This window comes from Hemitrygon akajei, chromosome 5, assembly GCF_048418815.1.
Source record: "Hemitrygon akajei chromosome 5, sHemAka1.3, whole genome shotgun sequence".
Taxonomy (NCBI): Eukaryota; Metazoa; Chordata; class Chondrichthyes; order Myliobatiformes; family Dasyatidae; genus Hemitrygon; species Hemitrygon akajei.
In genome coordinates, this window is record NC_133128.1 from 132,790,938 (window position 1) to 132,810,559 (window position 19,622).

Sequence of the window (19,622 nt, forward strand, 5' to 3'; positions counted from 1 at the left end):
CGCGCTTGCGCAGTCGCGGGCCGCTGGGCTGCTCCCCTTCCCCCACCCCCTCCCCCACTCGCCGTCCGCCTCTAGCAGCCCGGAGCCAGCCCGGCCAGCACAGCGAGCCAGCCAGCCAACGGTAAGCGACCGCCACAGCGCCTCCACAGCTCAGGCCTCGAACATCCACGGACTCACTTTGCAAGCGACGCCCGGGACAAGGCGCCCTGAGCCGGGCGGCGGTTTGCAAATTTAGACCGGGGATCGAGAGGTGGGTTTGGAAAACAATGTTTTTTTCCCTCCCCTCTATCTTTCGTTATCTCTATCGGTTTGTTTATTAACCGAACATCGATGGGAGGTGGGTCAGTTCCCCCCCCCCCCCCCCGGGGAAGTGAGGTGAGGCGAGTGGGTGTGGGGAGAACCCTGGTGTCGGTTGTATTTTCCTAGGCCGCGCGGCCTAACCCCTGCCCGCCTTGTCGGCCTTTTGTGTGCCATTGCTTCACGCCCACTGACTCGTCCCTGAGTCCCCGCTCGGCCTTGGGCCCCGATCCCGCCTGCCTTCGGGGAAGCGTAGGCCCGACCGCGGCCACGGGGCGCCCCGCTGCCTGTCAGCGCCGGCTTCTTTTGTTTGCAGGCCGCAGGCGGAGCGGCCGGGGCTGTCGGGGAGTGTGTGCGCGCGCCTGCAGGCCGGGGTGAGACTGAGCTGGGCTGCCGTGCCCCTGTATACCTGTACGGGGCACACACCTCACTCTGGCAGCTTCAGACTGCCCGGCCCTGAGTTGGATGCACTTCTCATCCCAGCTCTGCCCCCTCTCTCTGGGTTACACAGTGGTCTGCTACATCACACACTGTCTACACACACCTTTTCGATTTGGAGAACTGACACACATCCGCAGAGGTCTCCCTTTATATATTTGCACACCTTGCTGCTGTAGATCTGAAACTTGGGGGCTAACAGTTTGCAGATCCTTAATATTTGTCACTGTGCATCTTCGGAAGATCTCCTTTGTAACTGTCCAGAAATCCCTCTAGGATTTTGTATTCATGCTGTTCTGTTGAGTTCTCCTGTTGTGGTCTCTTGCACAAGGAGAAAATTTTATTTTGTGCATGGATGTCATTTGCAGTTAATACTTATCTCCAGCATGAATAGTCCCCTCAAGTCTGCTGTCATTCAATAAGATCGCATTGCTACTGCAACTTGACATTCTTGGTATCCATCAATTCCCTTATTGTTTGAGAATCAGTGGATCTTTTGACTTAAAGATGCTAACAACTGATCATCCACAGCTCTTTTAGGAGGAGAGAATTCCAAACATTCACAACTATTTGAATAAAAATTCGCTTTATCCTCAGTCCATTTCCTTATCCTATAAAGCTATGTCCCCAGTTCTTTATTCTACAGCCAGGTGAGGCATCTGTCTTTGCAGTTAGATAGTTCCATGTAGATCTGTGAGATTGTGTCCTAATAATTGGAGGTAGATTTTTCTTTACCCAGAGAGATGGAGATCTCCCTTTGTTATAGAACGTACCATAATACCACACTATCTTATTGTAGTTTGCATGTGGAACCGAGAGGGAATGCCCTATTTTCTGTAGTTGCATACAAGCCATAGCTAGAGAGAAATGAATGTTTTTAAGATGAAAATAGATCTCTGTATGATTTGATTGTGCAGGGAAATCAATTTGTACTTCAATATCTAAATTGAAAATTTGTAGAATACTTTGTGACCACATCTTTGTTACAAGTGTATGTCCTTGCTGAGATCTGATGGTCTTTTAATGGGGGAATGAAAGCTTGATTCAGTTAGACTGCTGTTTATTGGTGAATTCAGCTGTGTTTCCTATTTAATGTATGCATTTTACTATTTAATTCTACTTTGATTAGTCAACAGAAATGGAATGGATTGTTAGTATTAAGCGAGTCATTTTGCCCGGTTGTACTGTGGATGGTATGTAGGACTCTAGAAATCTCCAGGGACCTTCTGGTGGCAATAAAGCCCTAAGAAATTGATTGAATCCTTACCTAAGTTTACCAGAGGAAAGGTTAACACATAGTTAAATGATAGGTGGACTGGAGTCAACCCTGATATTCCTAGTATGGAATGTGGTGAGTGACTGAATTGTGTAACCAAATATGTACTCTTGAATACTTTTTAAGAGAGTTCACCTGTCATATGATGCTGTTAATAGTTTGCCAGCAACCCACTGGTCCTTCTTAACTCTGGTTGTACACTGGCTCCTTTTCATCCATGCTCCAGTGCCAGTTAACCAGCATGTTTTGGCGGCCTTAGCCCTCCTTATTTCTGTAAGCCTTCCCGGGTAATCAATTCCGCCCAATTGGGCATCTCAGCTTTTCATCAGGCTTCCACTGGTGGTCACATCTTCAGGAACCATTAATCCCAGAATTCTTGGACAAAAGTTCAGCTTCCTTTACCTAGTTAATTAATCAGTATTAAATTTTGTTTCTTAAATATTCATTGATATATTTTCATAAATTGAATGTGCCATAGAAAAGCACATCCTAAATTCATGCATAAACATCATTTACAAATGATAATTCACAAGTGCAACAGCAGATAATTACCTCAGTATTTGACCTTAGATCATCCTCTTCCAGGTCCTTCCACCATTATTGAACACCTGTTTGATGCTTTTCTATTGCAGCAGAAGAATCAGCTGCTGCAGTGACTTGTAGTCTCTTGCATCATTGCCTCTGGCATCCTCCAGAGAATAATCATTGGCCCTTTCCTATATTCTATTTGCATGTTCTCTCTTTACTAAATAATCCATGTACACTGACAACACCACTGTGGCTCCTGATCTCTCCACAGTCTCTAAATTCTTCCAGTGCCTGACTGGCATAGGATGAGCAGAAGTTTACTCTAAATAACTATCGGGTAGAACAGAACCCGCAAGCTTTACTCCCTAACCCTCTGATTTTGTCACTTTGCCTGGCAACTGGCGGAGGCTCAGGCAGGTTGTTCACAACTTTGGTGTCACATTTGACCCCGAGACAAGCTCTTGAATCCACATCCATGCCATCACTCAGATTGACTATTTTCATCCTTGTAACAGTGTCTGACTCTGCAGCTGCTCACCCCATCTGCCATTGAAACATTCACTCATGCTGTATTTGCTCCTGGACGTGACAATTCCGGCACATTCCTTGCCTGTCTCCCTTGTTCTACCATTTACAGATCTACACTCATCCAACACTGGTATCCATGTCCTGAAATCTTATCAAGATACCCCTGTGCTAACAGCCTACTGCATATTAACTTCTTGATCAGTGACAGCTTAATGTTATGATTCTCGCCCTTCTCAGATCCTCTCCAGGCTTTGTACTTCTTTATAGGGTGAGTTAACTAAAGACCTTTGATAAATCAGATTTTATTTATCAAATAAATAAATTTTATTTGCGCCACTCTAGTTCTACACTTTCAGCTTCCCTTAACCTTGCTACTTTTCTTCCTTTGAGAGGTCCCTCAATTCCTCTGTCCATCCTAACAGCTCATGTTGCTCAATTGCAAATTTAATTTAACATGGGTTTTTTGAAGCACTTTGGTATGTTTTAACATATTAGCAGCACTACGCAAAGACACGTCATTCAAACATTGACAGCTGCAATTCATTTTTTTTCTTGCTTGTGGTAGTCACCCTGAAAAATGCACATAAGGGTTTGATGTTAAGAAGTTGGAATGTAGTGTGGAAAAGTGTGAGGTCATCTGATTCAGTGATGAAACAGAAAAGTAGTGTATTCTTTAAGCGGTGACAAATTGGGTAGTATTGATGGGTTCAAATGGATTGAAGTATGTTCGTACAAAGGTTACTGAAATACAGGTGCATCAAGTGATTAAGAAGTTTAAATGGTCTATTTGCCTCTATTATGAGAGGATTTGAATGAAGGAGTCAAGAGTCTTATAGAGGACCATTGTGAGAATGCACTCGGACTATTGTGTACAGTTTTGGTCTCACTAGTTAAGAGAGAATGTACTTGCCATTGAAGGAGAGTATCAGAGGTTCACCAGACTGTCTACAGGGATGGACAGCTTGCTGACTGAGGAGTCATTTGACTAGTTTAGGTCTGTGTTTTCTAGCATTCAGAAGAATCAGATAGTATCATCAAAATGTACAAAATGTTTACAGGGCTTGACAGAATGCAAATATGATATTTTCCCCTCCCCAGCCGAGGACTCTAGAATAAATGTCATAGTTTCGGAATAAGAGACCAGCTATCTCAGACTAAGGTGATACATTTCTTCACTCAGAGGATGGTGAATCTTTGGCGTTCTTTGACTGGATGATTTCAAAAGTTCAATTATTGATGGCATTCAAAATATATTGATAGCTTTCTGGATATTAAAGAAATCAAGAAAAATATTGCAAGAAAATGGTGTTAAGGTAGAAGAGGATCTAGTACTTAGGTTTTGGCAGGTCATGTAGCTTCTTGAGACATGCTTTCTTACCAGTTTCATATCTCTTGAAGTTGGATGCTGTCCTTGAATAAAGTGCTGAAGTTACAGAATGAAGTGAATCACACTCTTGCATGTGTATGTGGTCTATTGTGAGGAATGGGGAGATGTAATTTTCTACTTCTGGGTATCCCTAAAAGCACGTTCCTGGTCTGAGTTGGGCACTGGTGTGGTGAGGGAAGGCTCTGGGGGAGGGACATTAGTGCTACTGTGAGAAAAAGAGCAACTGCTTCTCATCCTATAGAGAACAAAACACCAAAATTAACTAGGAAACAACTGGGGAGATTAGCATCTCTGTACACAAATAGTAGATGTAGACTGAAATGGATTAGACAGACCCTCTCTATTTTGGTTTTCGCTGGATTTTCTGTTGGGTGTAACATGTATTAATGATGGACTTACTTTACCCTTGTTTCAGTTTGGTAGGGTTGACTTTGATAGAACAGAAAGGATGTGGATTCAGCAAGGGACTAATGAGCTAAATTGTTTCTTTGACACGAAGGGCTCCCTGGTTAGACAAATTGAGTTACATTGTACAATAAAACAGATTTCTCAGTTTTGACAATTGAGATTGGCACTCAGCTGATCTCTCTGAACCTAGGAAGAACCTAACACCGTCTGCTTTGTCGCACATTACATGACCAACTGAACCGCTTGAAATTTTATTTCATCTTAACTATTTGTTTATTAAATTTATACCTACTTATGTTAACACTAAGGAAAAATAGCTCCTTTCCCCCTCTTCTTGAGATATCTTGAGCTGGTCGTTTATATAGTACCATTCTATTTTGGCCAAGTAACTGGAGTAATTTCTTGTAGAGGTTTGTTCAGTAACCTCTGTTGGGTCATGCAGAGTGTGAGAACACTGGGAGGAGCTCAGTCTGCATGAGTTGTAGATACAAAAATCTTCGAGCTCTTGAATCTCTGTGTGGTGATCTGGAACATGACCCAGCTTGGTTCAATAATCCTTAACATCTTAATGTGAATTGTTCAGTGTCACTTTTGAAATGTTCCAACTGGCTTCAGCTGTACTGCCTTTTGAGGAAGGAAGTTCCATATTTCCCCCACCATTTGAGTGATACCACTCTTAAATAGCTTGGTTCTTATGTAATGCCTCCTCATTCTGGAATCTCCACTAGAACAAAAATGGACAGCACCCTTCTGAAATAGAAGGAAGTTGGGCCATAAAAGAATCTATGCAGCATTATAAGAAGCACAATTTTCTACTACTTGGCACATAGTCATTTTACCTGGCAGGATTTTTAAAAGTATTATAAAATGGACAGGCATATATTTTAGCAGCTTTGTATGTGGAAGGGTTAAGAAAAACAGAGAAAACATGGAGATGCTACCTGTGGTCCCTTACTGTGATTTTTGAATTAGTGTGATACAATAGCAGCAATGCCAATTGGTGCAAGTATAGTGTCAAGAAAAGATAAAACAATATTACCTTGCCTTTGTTCTTCTATGCTATTCATATTCCAATCCTGATTGATCTGGGCCAATATCCCACTTTCCATACCACATAAATATACTCATTCCAGATTTAGTTGTCCATTTCTTCACACAAAAGTCCAGTTTGTTTATTGGCTTAATGCTTCCTGAATTATAAAAAAATCTAGTCAAGAAATGTCCCAGTTTTAAAATTTGCATCCTTTTTTTCAAATTGCCTTGAAGCACCACTCACTCTCATTCTCCACCAGTCCAGGTAGCTTTTAGCTCTTTTATGCCCTTGATATCTCCGAGCTCCCCCAGCTCTGATGTCTCACGTCAAGAACAATAAATGCAGAAAATATTCAGCAGGTCAGTGGGAAGACAGTGGGAACACTCTACATCTGTGGGAAGAGAAGTGGAGCCTACATTTCAGGTCCTTAATCAGATCGGATCCTTGGTCAAAACTGAAAGGAAGACAAATCAAGCTGGTAAAGCTGCAGGGAGTTTGGAGAAATGGATGTGTCTGATGGGTAAGCCCAGGGTGACTGTGGGGTTCACCTATAACCAAGATTATTTGGTCATTGGGTGAATGGGAACAGTTAGAGGGCAAAATCCTAGTCAGAAGAATTTAAGAGTTGTGAAATGCAGAGCCGAAAGACAAGCACAGCTGGTCAGGCTGGGCAGATTCACCGCTCCCACAGAGACGAGAAAACAAAAGCAAGCTGAGTTAACGTTACAGATGTTTGACTGATAGAGGCCAAGAAATCAGGTTGTCTGAACTTGATTTTCATTGATATCTCACTTTCCTAGTTTTCATTTTTACAGTTTCCACAGCTATTCCTTCAATGATCATAATAAAGTAATTCGACTTCCGAGTTAGTGAGCCCAGAGCTCTGGGACCCTTCTGCTCCTTTAAGGTGCTTTTTTAAAATTTAACTGAATGAATACGATCATCTCCTAACATCTCCTTTTGAAGCAGGATATCAAATTTTGTAATTCACTAGTAAAACATTTGAAGAAGTTTCAGAATTAAAGGTTATTTATAACCATGAATTGGCTTTCACTGATGAACGATTCTCACCCATTGGGGGAAGAGATGTTTCTGACAATTCTCAGTGTATGACCTATAAACTTAAAACTTATTCTTACTCTTGATGTGATATTTTGACCTCCTCATCTGTTTTCTGCATCTTACTTCGTAGAACGTGTCTGCATTTTTTTCACCATTCTACTACATCCCAAAACTTTATAGTTAATAAAGCACTTTCTGTCACAGCATAGGCAATGCTTCACACAACAAAGTCACAACTGTTTTCTAGCAATGTTGGACAGCAAACAAACATTGGTCATTTGTGTCAGGGAGAAATTCCCTATTCTCAGTAATGCCTTGGGATTTGTTCCATTCAGCCTGGTAATCCCTTCTCCGAAAAGAAGAGTCTGGTGTTGGGCATGCTGATGAGGTAGCCAGCTGAGTGCAATTGCGCCCTCGATGTTGGAGATGTTGTCCAGAGAGAACGCAATGATACTGGCTTCTGTTGAATTTAGCAGATTTTTGCAGAGTTAGAGTTGATGTGGTTATAGGTCTCTCAGTTATCTTGAATGGTGTATGTGTGTGTATTTCTAATGTACAGTTTTTAAATTATTATGTATTGGATTATACTGCTGCTGCAAAACAACAAATTTCACCTGATTTTGATTCAGTTGATGGAGAAGTTCCCTGCAAAGTCATAGTTGGTGGGGTGAGGTTGATTGACAAATCTTTCTTTCCCTGATAATTACCAATACTTTCAATGGGATTCCATGATTTGAGGAGGGGCACTGATGAAGCAGCTGTAGATAGTTTGTTGCCGTTGCCCTTGTTCTGGGGCTGAGATGATTTCTCTTCAGCAACTACAACTATCTTTGCATATGATAAATATGAGATTTGGCTGGTGATGGAAATCTTGAGCAACACACACAAAATGCTGGTGGAACTCAGCAAGTCAGACATCTGTGGAAAGGAATAAGACGTCAATATTTGGGCTGAGGCTGTTAATCAGGACTGGAAAAGAAGGAGGTAGAAGCCAGATTACGAAGGTGGTTGGAAAGGAATACAAGCTGGCAGAAGTTAGGCGAGACCAGATGAGGGCTAAGATGGGTGGAGAAGGTGGATTATATAAGAAGCTGGGAGAGGATAGGTAGAAAAGGTAAAGGGCTGAAGAAGAAGGAACCTAAAATGACAGAGCATCATTGAAGAAAAGGAAAGGTGGAAGGGAGTCAGTGGGAGGTGATGGACAGGTGAGGAGAAGAAAAAGGCATGGGAGAGCAACCTGAATAGGGAATGGAAAAATAAATGGTGTTAGAGAAATCGATGTTCATGCCATTAGCTTGGAGACTACCCAGACAGATTATGAGTTATTGCTCTTCCAACCCAAGTTTGGTCTCATCATGATAGTATCTTTACATAGGATTTGATTCCAGTCATTGGAGTGTTTTATCCAAGCACAAACAAGAGAAAATCTGCAGATGCTGGAAATTCAAGCAACACACATAAAATGCCGGAGGCCAGGCAGCATCTGTGGAAAAGAGTACAGTCGATGTTTTGGGCCGAGACCTTCATCAGGACTGGAGAAAAAAAGATGAGAAGTTAGAGTAGGAAGGTAGGGGGAGAGGATGGAGAAACACAAGGTGATAGGTGAAACCAGGTGGGTGAAATAAAGAGCTGGGAAGTTGATTGGTGAAAGAGATGCAGGGTTTGAGAAGGGGGAATCTGATGGGAGAAGATAGAAGGCCATTTAAGAAAGAAAAGGGGGAGGAGCACCAGAGGGAGGTGATGGGCAGGTAAGGAGATGAGAGAGGAACATGGGAATGGGGAATGGTGAAGAAGGGTAGGGGGGCATTACTGGAAGTTGAGAAATCAATGTTTATGTCATCAGGTTGGAGGCTACTCAGGCAGAATATAAGGTGTTGTACCTCCAATCTGAGTGTGGCCTCATCGCGACAGTAGAGGAGGCCATGGACTGATATGTCAGAATGGGAAGTGGAATATTGGAGCTCTTGATGTCTGTTGACTTGACAGAATGTGCCTTGATGTCATGAGTTGACAGTCCATCCTCACCTCTGAAATTCAGTTCTTTCAGTCTTTGTAACAAGACTGTAATTATGAGGTCTGGGACAAAGTAATGCTAGGAAAACAGAATTGGTATCAGTAAATGAGTGTCGCTTGATAGCACTGTCAATGACACCACCTATCACTTTGTTGTTGACTCAGAACAAATTGAGTGATACAATTGTTCAGAAATCCTGAATATAAACCAAAAGCTCAGAGCACAAGCAATATATCCAGCCAGAGCCTGGAGCAGAGGTCTATGCTGCACCCAAAGCACAGACTGGTGTTCAGATTATCAGGGATTGTATATTTCCCTCTCACTTTAGACTCATTTTGTCCACTGGAAAGTTTGCTATACTGCTGCAAGGCATTTGAAACAAAATATAATTGTTTATCATATTTTTTTGATTTATTTAATTTCTTTTTTCTTGGTTATGAGTAACACCCAATGATTCAGAAAATCTGCTAGTCTGGCACTACCAGGAGTGCCAAATTGTTTGGCATTTACAGTAATTAACCTGCATTTTGTGAATAGTACATACTTGGACAATTTTCAACATTGCTTGGTAGATGTCTGTGTTGCAACTGTACAGGAACAGCCGGGTTGGATTGCACAGCCAGCATTAGAGTGCAAGTCATTAGTACTTCAAGCAGGATGTTGTGTAGTCCCATAGCTCATGCTGCATCCAATGCTCTTGGCTTCTTGCTATTACGTGAAGTTTTTTGAATTGCTTAGGACTGGCCTCTTGGCAGTGGGGATCTTGGAACATGGTTGCAATGGATCATCCGCTCTTTGCTTTTTTTGTTGAGTGTAAGTATGAAATGAGGATGAGAGGTTCTTGGAGGTGCCAGTTCAGGTTGACTTTTCCTTTGAACTTCACCATTTGCAATGTGCAGTGATTTCAGAACTTTGGTCTGTGCTGTTGGTTGACAGGTTACTTGGCTCTGTCTGAAACTTGCTGTGTGCAGTCTTTTTTTGCAGCTTTATTAGGTTGGTACCTCATTTTACGTGCGTCTGGTGCTGCTCCCAGCGTGCCACAACTCCTTATTGAACCAGTGTTGATCCCTGCCCTGATGGTCATGATAGTGTAGTGGTTAAGGCAATGGCTTTATAGCATCAGCGATCACTGATCGGGATTCGTTTCTAGCCGCTGTCTGTAATGACTGGCTGGCTTTTCTCCACCTGCTCCAGTTTCTTTCCATGTTTCAAAGACACTAGGTTAGGGTTAGTAAGTTGTGGGCATGCCATGTTACCGCTGGATGTGTAGCGACACTTGCCCAGCACAATCTTCAGTGAGTTGATGTGACACAAACAAAGCATTTCACTGTATTTCAATGTCCAATGATCTTTAAATCTTTAGAGTGAGGAGTGTGCTGGGCAATGAGATTAAAGACTATGTTGGGATATGTTATTGCTACTACAGTGTTAGGATATTCCCTTTATTTATCTGCTGTATAAAAGATTCTAAGCAGGTAAATATTCCTAATAATTTAGATTTTGTCTCTTGTCTTTAACAAGTGCTGTCCTACATATTTTTGAGAGATGGTGTATTAAGGTTATTTCTAAACAGCAGGTACCTGTTTGCTGGTTGAAAGAACAGATTGGAAATGAGGGACGTGCATTTGAGTTGACTAGCTCACCTGAATACAATGGGTTAAATAGTATCCATTCTGTGCCGGAAATATCCGCTGTCAATAATTGTAGTACTATATGCTTTTTTGCAATACTATTTTGCTTAAGGCAAAATTGGTAAAAAGTGAATAAACACAAGTTAAATATGTACTAGTTTGGATGACATAGGAAATCAAAGATTAGACTGAGCAGGTATCGCAAAGTGCAAATATGTCAAAAGGTATAACATATGGACTTCAAAGTAGACTTCTACTTGACAAGGCATAACATAGAATAGGCACTGCTACAAACTGGTTCATCGTATTTTGGGGCAGTTGCAATTAGAAGGAGGAGGAATTATTTGAGGCAGCATAGTCACATTAATTTTAATCACTTCATTATTGGGATGTTCTCCATTGCCCAGACCTTAAATGTTTCCACCTCTTTTAACCCATTAGGATTTTAATGATTTGTTCTAATACATCTTTGATTTGGTGTTAAAAGTTTTGAGTGATAACATTTATGTTGGGTGCCTTGGGACTGTTTTTGCTATTTTAAAAGCATTATGTAATTCAATTTGTGGTTGCTTATCCTTGTGTTGAAATCTCATTGTAGCCTTGCTCCTGCCTATCTCTATCATTTTCTGTGCCTCCTTGATTATACTATCCAGCTCAGTTCTTTCCCTTTCCCACCCACCTGGCTTCACCTATCACCTTCCAGCTAGCCTATTTCCCCTCCACCACCCCCAACCTTTTAATTCAGGCATCTCACCCGTTCAGTCCTGAAGAAGGGTCTCAGTCTGAAACATTGACTGTTTACTCTTTTACATAGATGCTGCCCGACCTGCTGAGTTCCACCAGCATTTTGTGTGTGTTTTGGATTTCCAGCATCTGCAGATTTTCTTGTGTTTCTCATCTTCCATTTTAATGTGTTTTATCTTTGGCTCTGCCATCAACTGTCTAGGCACCAAATGCTGACATTTCTTTCCTAAGTCACCCAGCCACTGCAGTGTTCTCTCTTCTTTGAAGTCACTCTTTAAAGTGTATCACTTCAACCAAGCTTTTGGTGTTGTATCTTGTGTTGACTGTTAGACTTGGGTTCAAGGAACTCTAGCAGGAGGGTTCTGTTCTGGTGATCATTTGTGATCTGATCTCCTGATTACAGTGTGTTTAGGATGAATCCATGATACTAGTTTAATGCTGTGTTAAACAAAAGAAGATGTTTTAAAGCTTGAGTCAATACCAGACTGAACACAGTCAAAACCGATTTACCTCTGAATCCGGTGTATTAGTAGTCCAGCTTGGCTTCTCTTCCTGACAGTGTAATCAATATATTCTTTTAAAGCAGGCACATGGATTGTCAGAGAGGAAGGGAGATGGCGTGTTCAAAAATCATCTTATCTATTCACCTTCATTATAGCAGGCATGTCAAATCCAGGATACAGTATCTTCATTATGGTAGCTACTAGGAAATTTTCCAGAGAGATAGACAATTAATATTGTGAACAATGATTCAGCCTAAGAAATTGAAACCTGTTTAAAATATTTGGAAACTGTCAATAAAACTGACAGGTTAGTGCAATTAAACTGGTCCATATAGCCACCCATCTTGATCTACTCTGGGGGGAAAATCCAGCCCTATATCAGTGATTTACTTTTGTCTCCTGAAATAGGCTGGTGGGGGGGAGAACACCATTGTTACTGTAGGGAAGCTGAGGATAGGCAGTCAATGTTAGTATCTCAAGTAGGAAGTAAAAAGCTGTTACAGACAACTTGGGCTGTGTGGATGACTTCACCAGAAATCCATGTTGGCACAGTCATTGCTAAGGGGATATAAAGCAGAAAAGCCCTTTGCCCTCACAACACTGCTATTCATTTGATCAGGATATATGTTAAGCTGATATGATCACAGCAATTTGATTTTACTGGAACATGCATCAAGTAAGTATATAGTGTTTAACACCCTGCCTCCATTTGGAGACTACAACCCAGAAATCCATGGGCACTAGCGAACTGTATGTGCTCTGTACCAATCTGTGTGAAATAACTGTCAAGATCATGAGATTGCTACAAAATTACCAGTTAAGCCCACACTGTGTCTGAAGGCAGAACACATCTACAAGTGTTAGATGATTAGTTTCAGTTGCTGTATGAATGTTGTAGTTAGTATTAACATGAGCAATTTGTAGTTTAGCCTGGTTGAAGGTCAATGAAATGTTTGTATTTGTCTACTAGCTTGCCTTCCTTCTCTGCAAAAGACATGGGAACTTTCTAGAATCTGAATCAAATAGGATTTTATCCAATTAATATCTTGCCTGCTGAGAGCTGCATTTTCTCTAATGTAGCCAAACATCTCAAGATACTTCATTTAATAGGACATATGCACGGTGGCGGGCAGGGGAGGATGGAGGGAGTTGAGCAGAAGACTAAGAAGTTACTTGAAGGATGTTTTGTGTACAGTTTTGAGGAGAGGTGGAATGATGGTTCATCCAATCAAGACATGGGTGGGTGAATAATTTTTTTATGGGTCTTGCTGCTAACATTTACAGTACTGTGCCAAAGTCTTAGGTATGTAAAAAAAATTCTGTGAAGCAAATGCTTTCAAAAATAATGAAATAAAAAAAATTCAAATAATAAAATAAAAAATATTACTATAGAGAGCAGTAAACAGTAAAACTACCAGTAAATCAAATCAATATTTGGTGTGATCACTCTTGTCCTTTAAAATTGCATCAATTCACTTAGGTTCACTGTTGTGTTGTTTTATAAGAAAATCGACTGGTAAGTTGTTCCAAACATCTTGGAAAACTTGCCACAGTTCTTCTGTGGACTGTGGCTGTCTCGTTTGCTTCTGTCTCTCCAGGTAATCCCAGACAGCCTGAATGATATTGAGATCAGGGTTCTGTGGAGGCCATACCATCTGTTACACAACTCCTTGTTCTTGTTTTCACTGAAGGTAGTTCTTTATTATCTTGGCCATACATTTGGGGTCTTTGACCTGCCGCGGCATGAAGTTAGGACCGATCAGCCGCCTCCTTGATGATAGAGAATCTGCTTGTACTTCGCAGCATTAAGGATTTAGTTCATTCTGACCAGATCACCAACTCCCTTTGCAAAAATGCAGCCCTAAACCTGCAGGGAACCTTCACTGCTTCACTGTTAGTTGCAGACACTCATCCATGTAATGCTCTCCAGGTCTTCTATGGACAAACTGCCTCCTGTTTGAGCCAAAAGTTTCAAATTTTGACTCATTAATCCAGAGCACTTGCTGCCATTGTTTTTGTGCAAAGGTGAATCTCTTGGCTTTGTTTCCATTTCAGAGGAATGGCTTTTGGGTAGCAACTCTTCCATGAAGACCACTTCTAAGAAGACTTCCCTGGACTGTAGAAGGGTGTACTTGAGTTCCAGAGGTTTCTGTTCTGTGAGTTCAATGCTGACTCCTTTCTGATTCGTAAGGAATGCCTGCTTGATGGATCTCTCATCTGCGGCACTCAGTTTCCATGGCTGACATCCACGTTTCTGGTCCTCAACTTTGCTCCTTTCTTTGTGCTTCTTCAGAAGACCTTGGACAGCACATCTTGAAACTCCTGTCTGCCATGAAATTTCTGCTTGGGAGAGACCTTGCTGGTGCAGGATGACTACCATGTGTCTTGTTGCAATGCTCACTGTTGAAGGTTAAGCTGTCATATATGCCATACCCTCACCTTTTAATTTGGTTATCCTCTGCCCAGTTTGATTCCTTCTACACCTGTTTCTATGTGTTGGCGCGTGGCCTAGTGGGCAAGGCATCAGACTAATAACCTGAAGGTCACTGGTTCGAGCCTCAGCTGAGGCAGCGTGTTTGTGTCCTTGAGCAAGGCACTTAACAACACATTGCTCTGCGACGTCACCAGTGCCAAGCTGCATGGGTCCTAGTGCCCTTCCCTTGGACAACATCGGTGGTGTGGAGAGGGGAAGGCCTGCAGTTTTGGCAACTGCCGGTCTCCCATACAACCCTGCCCAGGCCTGCGCCCTGGAAACTAGGCGCAGATCCATGGTCTCTCGAGACCGACGGATGCCACCACACCTGTTTCAGTTAATCAGTTTAAATTCATTCAGCTCGTTATGTCATTGATCATTAGCACCTGCTTGATGGCTACATATAGTTGCACGAAAAAAATTGTGAACCCGTTGCAATTTCCTGGTTTTCTGAATTAATTACTCATGAATTGTGTTCTGATTTTCAACTAAGTCACAAAAATAGACAAACACAATCTGCTTGAACTAATAACACACAAACAATTGCACTTCATCAATACTGAATGCACCATTTAAACAATCACAGTCTAGATTCAAAAACGTATGTGAACCTCTGGGGTAATGCCTTCTACAAATGCTATTTAGAGTCAGATGTTCCAGTCAGTGAGATGAAATTGGAGGTGTGGGTTGTAGGGGTGTCCTGCCTTATTTTAAAAAAAAGACACTCAAAGTCAGGTTAATGACAGAGCTTGCTCTTCTCAATAAAGATCAGTATATGTGCACTTTACCTTGATCAAAACAACTTTTAGAGGATCTTAGAAGAAGAATTGTGGTGATGCATGAAGCTGGAAAAGGCTACAAAAGTGTTTTTAAAGGCCTGAGTGTTCATCAGTGCGCAGTAACAGAAATTGTCTACAAATGGAAGAAATTCAGTATTGTTGCTACTCTCCCTAAGAGTGAGCGTCCTGCAAGGATCACACCAAGATCACAATGTGCAGTGCTGAAGGAGAGATGTAAAAGAACCCAAGGGAAATGGCAGAAGACCTGCAGAAATCTCTAGATCTTGCTAAAGTCTCTGTTCACGTGTCCACTATATGAAAAACACTGAAAAATAATGGTATTCATGGAAGAACACCATGGAGGAAACCAGTGCTCTCTATAAAAAGCATTGCTGCACGTCTCAAGTTTGCAAAAGACCACCTGAACTAGTCTCACTAGTGGTGAGGGAGGAAGTATAAGGGCAGGTGTAGCTACACCACCATTCAGGGACCCAGACAGTCCTTCCAGGTGAGGTGACACTTCACCTGTGAGTCAGCTGGTGTGGTATACTGCATCGGTGCTCCTGGTGTGGCCTTTTATATATTGGTGAGATCCGACGCAGACTGGGAGACCATTTCACTGAACACCTACGCTCGGTCCGCCAGAGAAAGCAGGATCTCCCAGTGGCCACACATTTTAATTCCACGTCCCATTCCCATTCTGATATGTCTATCCATGTCCTCCTCTACTGTCAAAATGAATCCAAACTCAGGTTAGAGGAACAACACCTTATATACCGGCTGGGTAGCCTCCAACCTGATGTCATGAACATTGACTTCTCTAACTTCCGTTAATGCCCCCCTCCCCTTCTTAACCCATCCCTGACATATTTAGTTTTTTTCTCTCTCTCTGCCCATCCCTCTGCCTGTTCTCCATCTCCCTCTGGTGCTTCCCCACCCCCCTTTCTCCCGAGGCCTCCTGTCCCATGATCCTTTCCCTTCTCCAGCTCTGTATCAGATTTGCCAATCAGCTTTCCAGCTCTTAGCTTCATCCCACCCCCTCTGGTCTTCTCCTATCATTTTGCATTACCCCCTCCCCCCACTACTTTCAAATCTCTTAGTATCTCTCCTTTCAGTTAGTCCTGACGAAGGGTCTCGGCCCGAAATGTCGACAGTGCTTCTCCTTATAGATGCTGCCTGGCCTGCTGCGTTCCACCAGCATTTTGTGTGTGTTGTTTGAATTTCCAGCATCTGCAGATTTCTTCGTGTTTGCACCTGAACTAGTCTGATCTCTTTTGCAAAGTACTGTATAGTTTTTGTTACCATACTTCAAAAACAATTGTTAAAGTACAGGAAAATTTTGAAAAATCAGAAAGTAATTAAAAGTGTACCTGAAACATAATTAACAACAGCAACTTGTAAGGTGGCTGACAACACTAGTGGCAAAATCAAAAGTTTGTCATTATTCATGGACTGTGGACTGCTGGTAAAATGATTATTAATCACCAATTCTTAATTCCCATTAAGAAGGTGATGAGCTACCACCTTGAACAGTGGAAAGTATTCACACAGCCCTGTGTGAGTTCTAAGTTCTAAGATATTAACATATTGAACATGAAGAAATAACTATATTGCCAAGTTAAAATGTGTGTGGGTTGGAAAGAAATGTGGAGGGTTCCATGCACATTTTACCCTTGTTCCATGCAGGTGAATGATTTACTGTAGAATACCCAGGCTGCAACCTGCAAAGTGTAAAATGTTAAGCAAGGAAATTACAAATTGTGGGGGTTGGACATAGTTCCGCTGTCATTTTTGTGGTTGATCCAATTAAGTTTCTGATCAATGTTAACCCCAGAGGATGTTGTTGGTGATGGCAGCAGATGGAAAACTTATTAATAGTAATGGTGTTGAATATAAAGACAACTTGCTTAGAATTTTCCTTATTGGAGAATATTGTGCAGTACTTGTAGGACAATTATTACCCTACAACCATCAGAATCCTAAACCAGTGTGGGTAACCTAAATAACCACTACTCTAAACTGATTTGATGACCTACAAACTCACTTTCGAGGGTTTTGTTTTCTGTATTACTTTTTTATTTGCTCAGTTTGTCTTTCTTTACATGTTGATTTTTGTTAGCCTTTCTCTATTTATGTGTAATTTTTCAAGAAATTCTATTGTATTTCTTTTCCCCTGTAAATGCCTGCAAGAAAATGAATCTCAATGTAGTACAGTACTGTGCAAAAGTCTTAGGCACATAAATATATCTGGGGTGCCTAAGACTTTTGCACAGTACTGTATTTGTCAAAATGGAATAGAGAGCAAGTTTGTAAATTTGGCAGGAGCAAAGGATGTTGGAAAAGGTAAGAGTGGAGTGCCATGGGGGTGTTGTGGGTCGAGTGGCAGAAAAGGAGTGCCAAGGGTGGAGATGATGGCACAGGAACAGACACACCCAGTCCTGAGATACCAGGCAAGGTCATTTGATTCCAAGCAATTGGTTTGTTGATCATTACAGAGCATCTCTCTGGTGCTTCCTGCTCCCTCCCCTCTCCCTTCCCCTTCCCCTTTTCCCAACCATGGTTCCTCTCTCCCTGTCCCCTTCCCAGTCTCAGTCTATAATAAAGACCCATATCAGAATCAAGTTTATCATCACTCACATGACATGAAATATGTTTTTTTTGCAGCAGTACAGTGCAATACATAAAATGACTACAGTACTAGGGCTATGGGTAACTAGGTGATCTCTAAAGTAAGTACATGTTCACCCTCTTGCCCTCTCCCCCTCCCTAAGACTTTTGCACAGAACTTTATATAGTTACATATGTGTACTTTGAAAATAAATTTACTTTGAACTTGATCTATTGTAGCTGCCATTTACCAGTTTAAGCTAGCATGTTTACTGCACTTCGAGAGAGAACGGCACCATCTGTGATGTTCCATATGGAACTAGAAACAATGCAGTCATCCCCAAATATCCCAGAATCAAGAACCTCCATTTAAAGGTCTGAAGTTTGTAAATGAATTGTCCCTCATCATTAGGAACTAGATGAGGCATGAAGGCAGAGCTTTAGTCTGATCCACTGGTTATGAGATTTCTTAGCTGTGCTGGTTTGAGGATAGTATGGATATCATGCTTGTAGTTTTACCATATTGGCACCTCATTTTTATATGTAGCTGCCAGTATATTTTTCTGTACTCCTCATCAAACTACTGTAAGGTATAGACAGTGGTGGGGGTAAAGTGTAGAATGGTTGGACATTGTTCTATTGCAATTGTTGGTCCATACATCCTGAGTCATTAGAATTCATTTGACTACTTGTCAAACATCTACAGGGCTTAAGGCTTTTTTCTGTTGCGTATATTTTGAATGAACCATGAAGCAGTTTTCCAAGTGTGTTTTATGTCCAATTTGATGCCATTGATCCTGTACTTGCAAAATTGCATTTCATTATGATGAAACTCGATGGACAAGGTCTTTAATAATAGATGTCACCCTCTTGAAGATGTTGTCCATGGTGGACATGGTTGTGCCCTTGATGAGGCTGGGTGAGTCTACATCCCTCTACATCCTCTTGGCATCTTGTGCATTGGAGCCATCATACCAGAATGTACATCTAGATATTTGTGTGACATACTGAATCTCCTCAAGCACCTAACAAAGTAGAGCCACTGGGGTTCTTTATTTGTGATTGTGATCGATTTATATTTTCTGCTCTAATCACCATGTTAACAAAAATATGGCCCAGCTTAATAAAAATACTAAGCTGACAAAGGGTCTCGGCTCGAAACGTCGACAGTGCTTCTCCTCATAGATGCTGCCTGGCCTGCTGTGTTCCACCAGCATTTTGTGTGTGTTGTTAATAAAAATATTTGTTAGCTTTATGAAGACCCTGTTTGTTTCATCACATTGTCTGTGATGGTTTTCGTCATATTTAGTAAACTGACAGGCTCTATGACATTAAAGAATCTGAATCATAGTTGGAAATCTTGTGAAGTTAGTTGAAATGGCATTTGTTTAGTCATGATGAATTGAATTTTTGGTTTACATATGTATAGATTTGTACCAGATCCATACATTTCCCCACTGTTTATTGCAATTGTATGATTACAGTGTTTGGTGATATAGCTGATCATATTAGCTGTGATAACAAGTCTGACACGGAGTTGCAGACAAAAAAACAAACTCAGTATCATTAAAGGTTCCAAGGTTCTTCCCAATATTATAAGATATGCAGAGATTATACTGTGTAGAAGAATTAAAAATTATAGTATTGCAAGATGCAGTAGAATGATCCACCTAGGAGCCTGCTGTCCTTTTAGGTGATTAGTGTATTGACTTTAGGTGCTACAAAGAAAGTGTGACACAACAGGGGATATTGTGAGCTGTTTGTAAATCATATTTTGATTATTAATCAATTTGTATGGATCTGACATTGTATCTAGGTCATTGATGCTGGTCATGCCATAGGTAGAATGGTACGCCCTGCAAGGTCCTACTGTTACAGTACTGTCTTTGTATTACTGCAGCTGGTTATGTGTAT

At 41.5% G+C, this 19,622-nt stretch overlaps 1 protein-coding gene across 3 annotated transcripts in view; it reads left to right on the forward strand.

Moving 5' to 3' along the window:
- Window positions 1–3: 3 nt before the first annotated feature.
- The window catches only part of ino80db (INO80 complex subunit Db), a 133,938-nt gene continuing 114,319 nt past the window's right edge, over window positions 4–19,622 (forward strand). For 2 of the 3 annotated variants that reach the window (XM_073046518.1, XM_073046520.1), the window contains exon 1: window positions 4–121. The gene's annotated coding sequence lies outside the window, so the exon portion shown is untranslated. Of the gene's footprint in view, window positions 251–19,622 lie in introns of all 3 variants that reach the window. The other variant, XM_073046519.1, reaches the window with a different exon arrangement.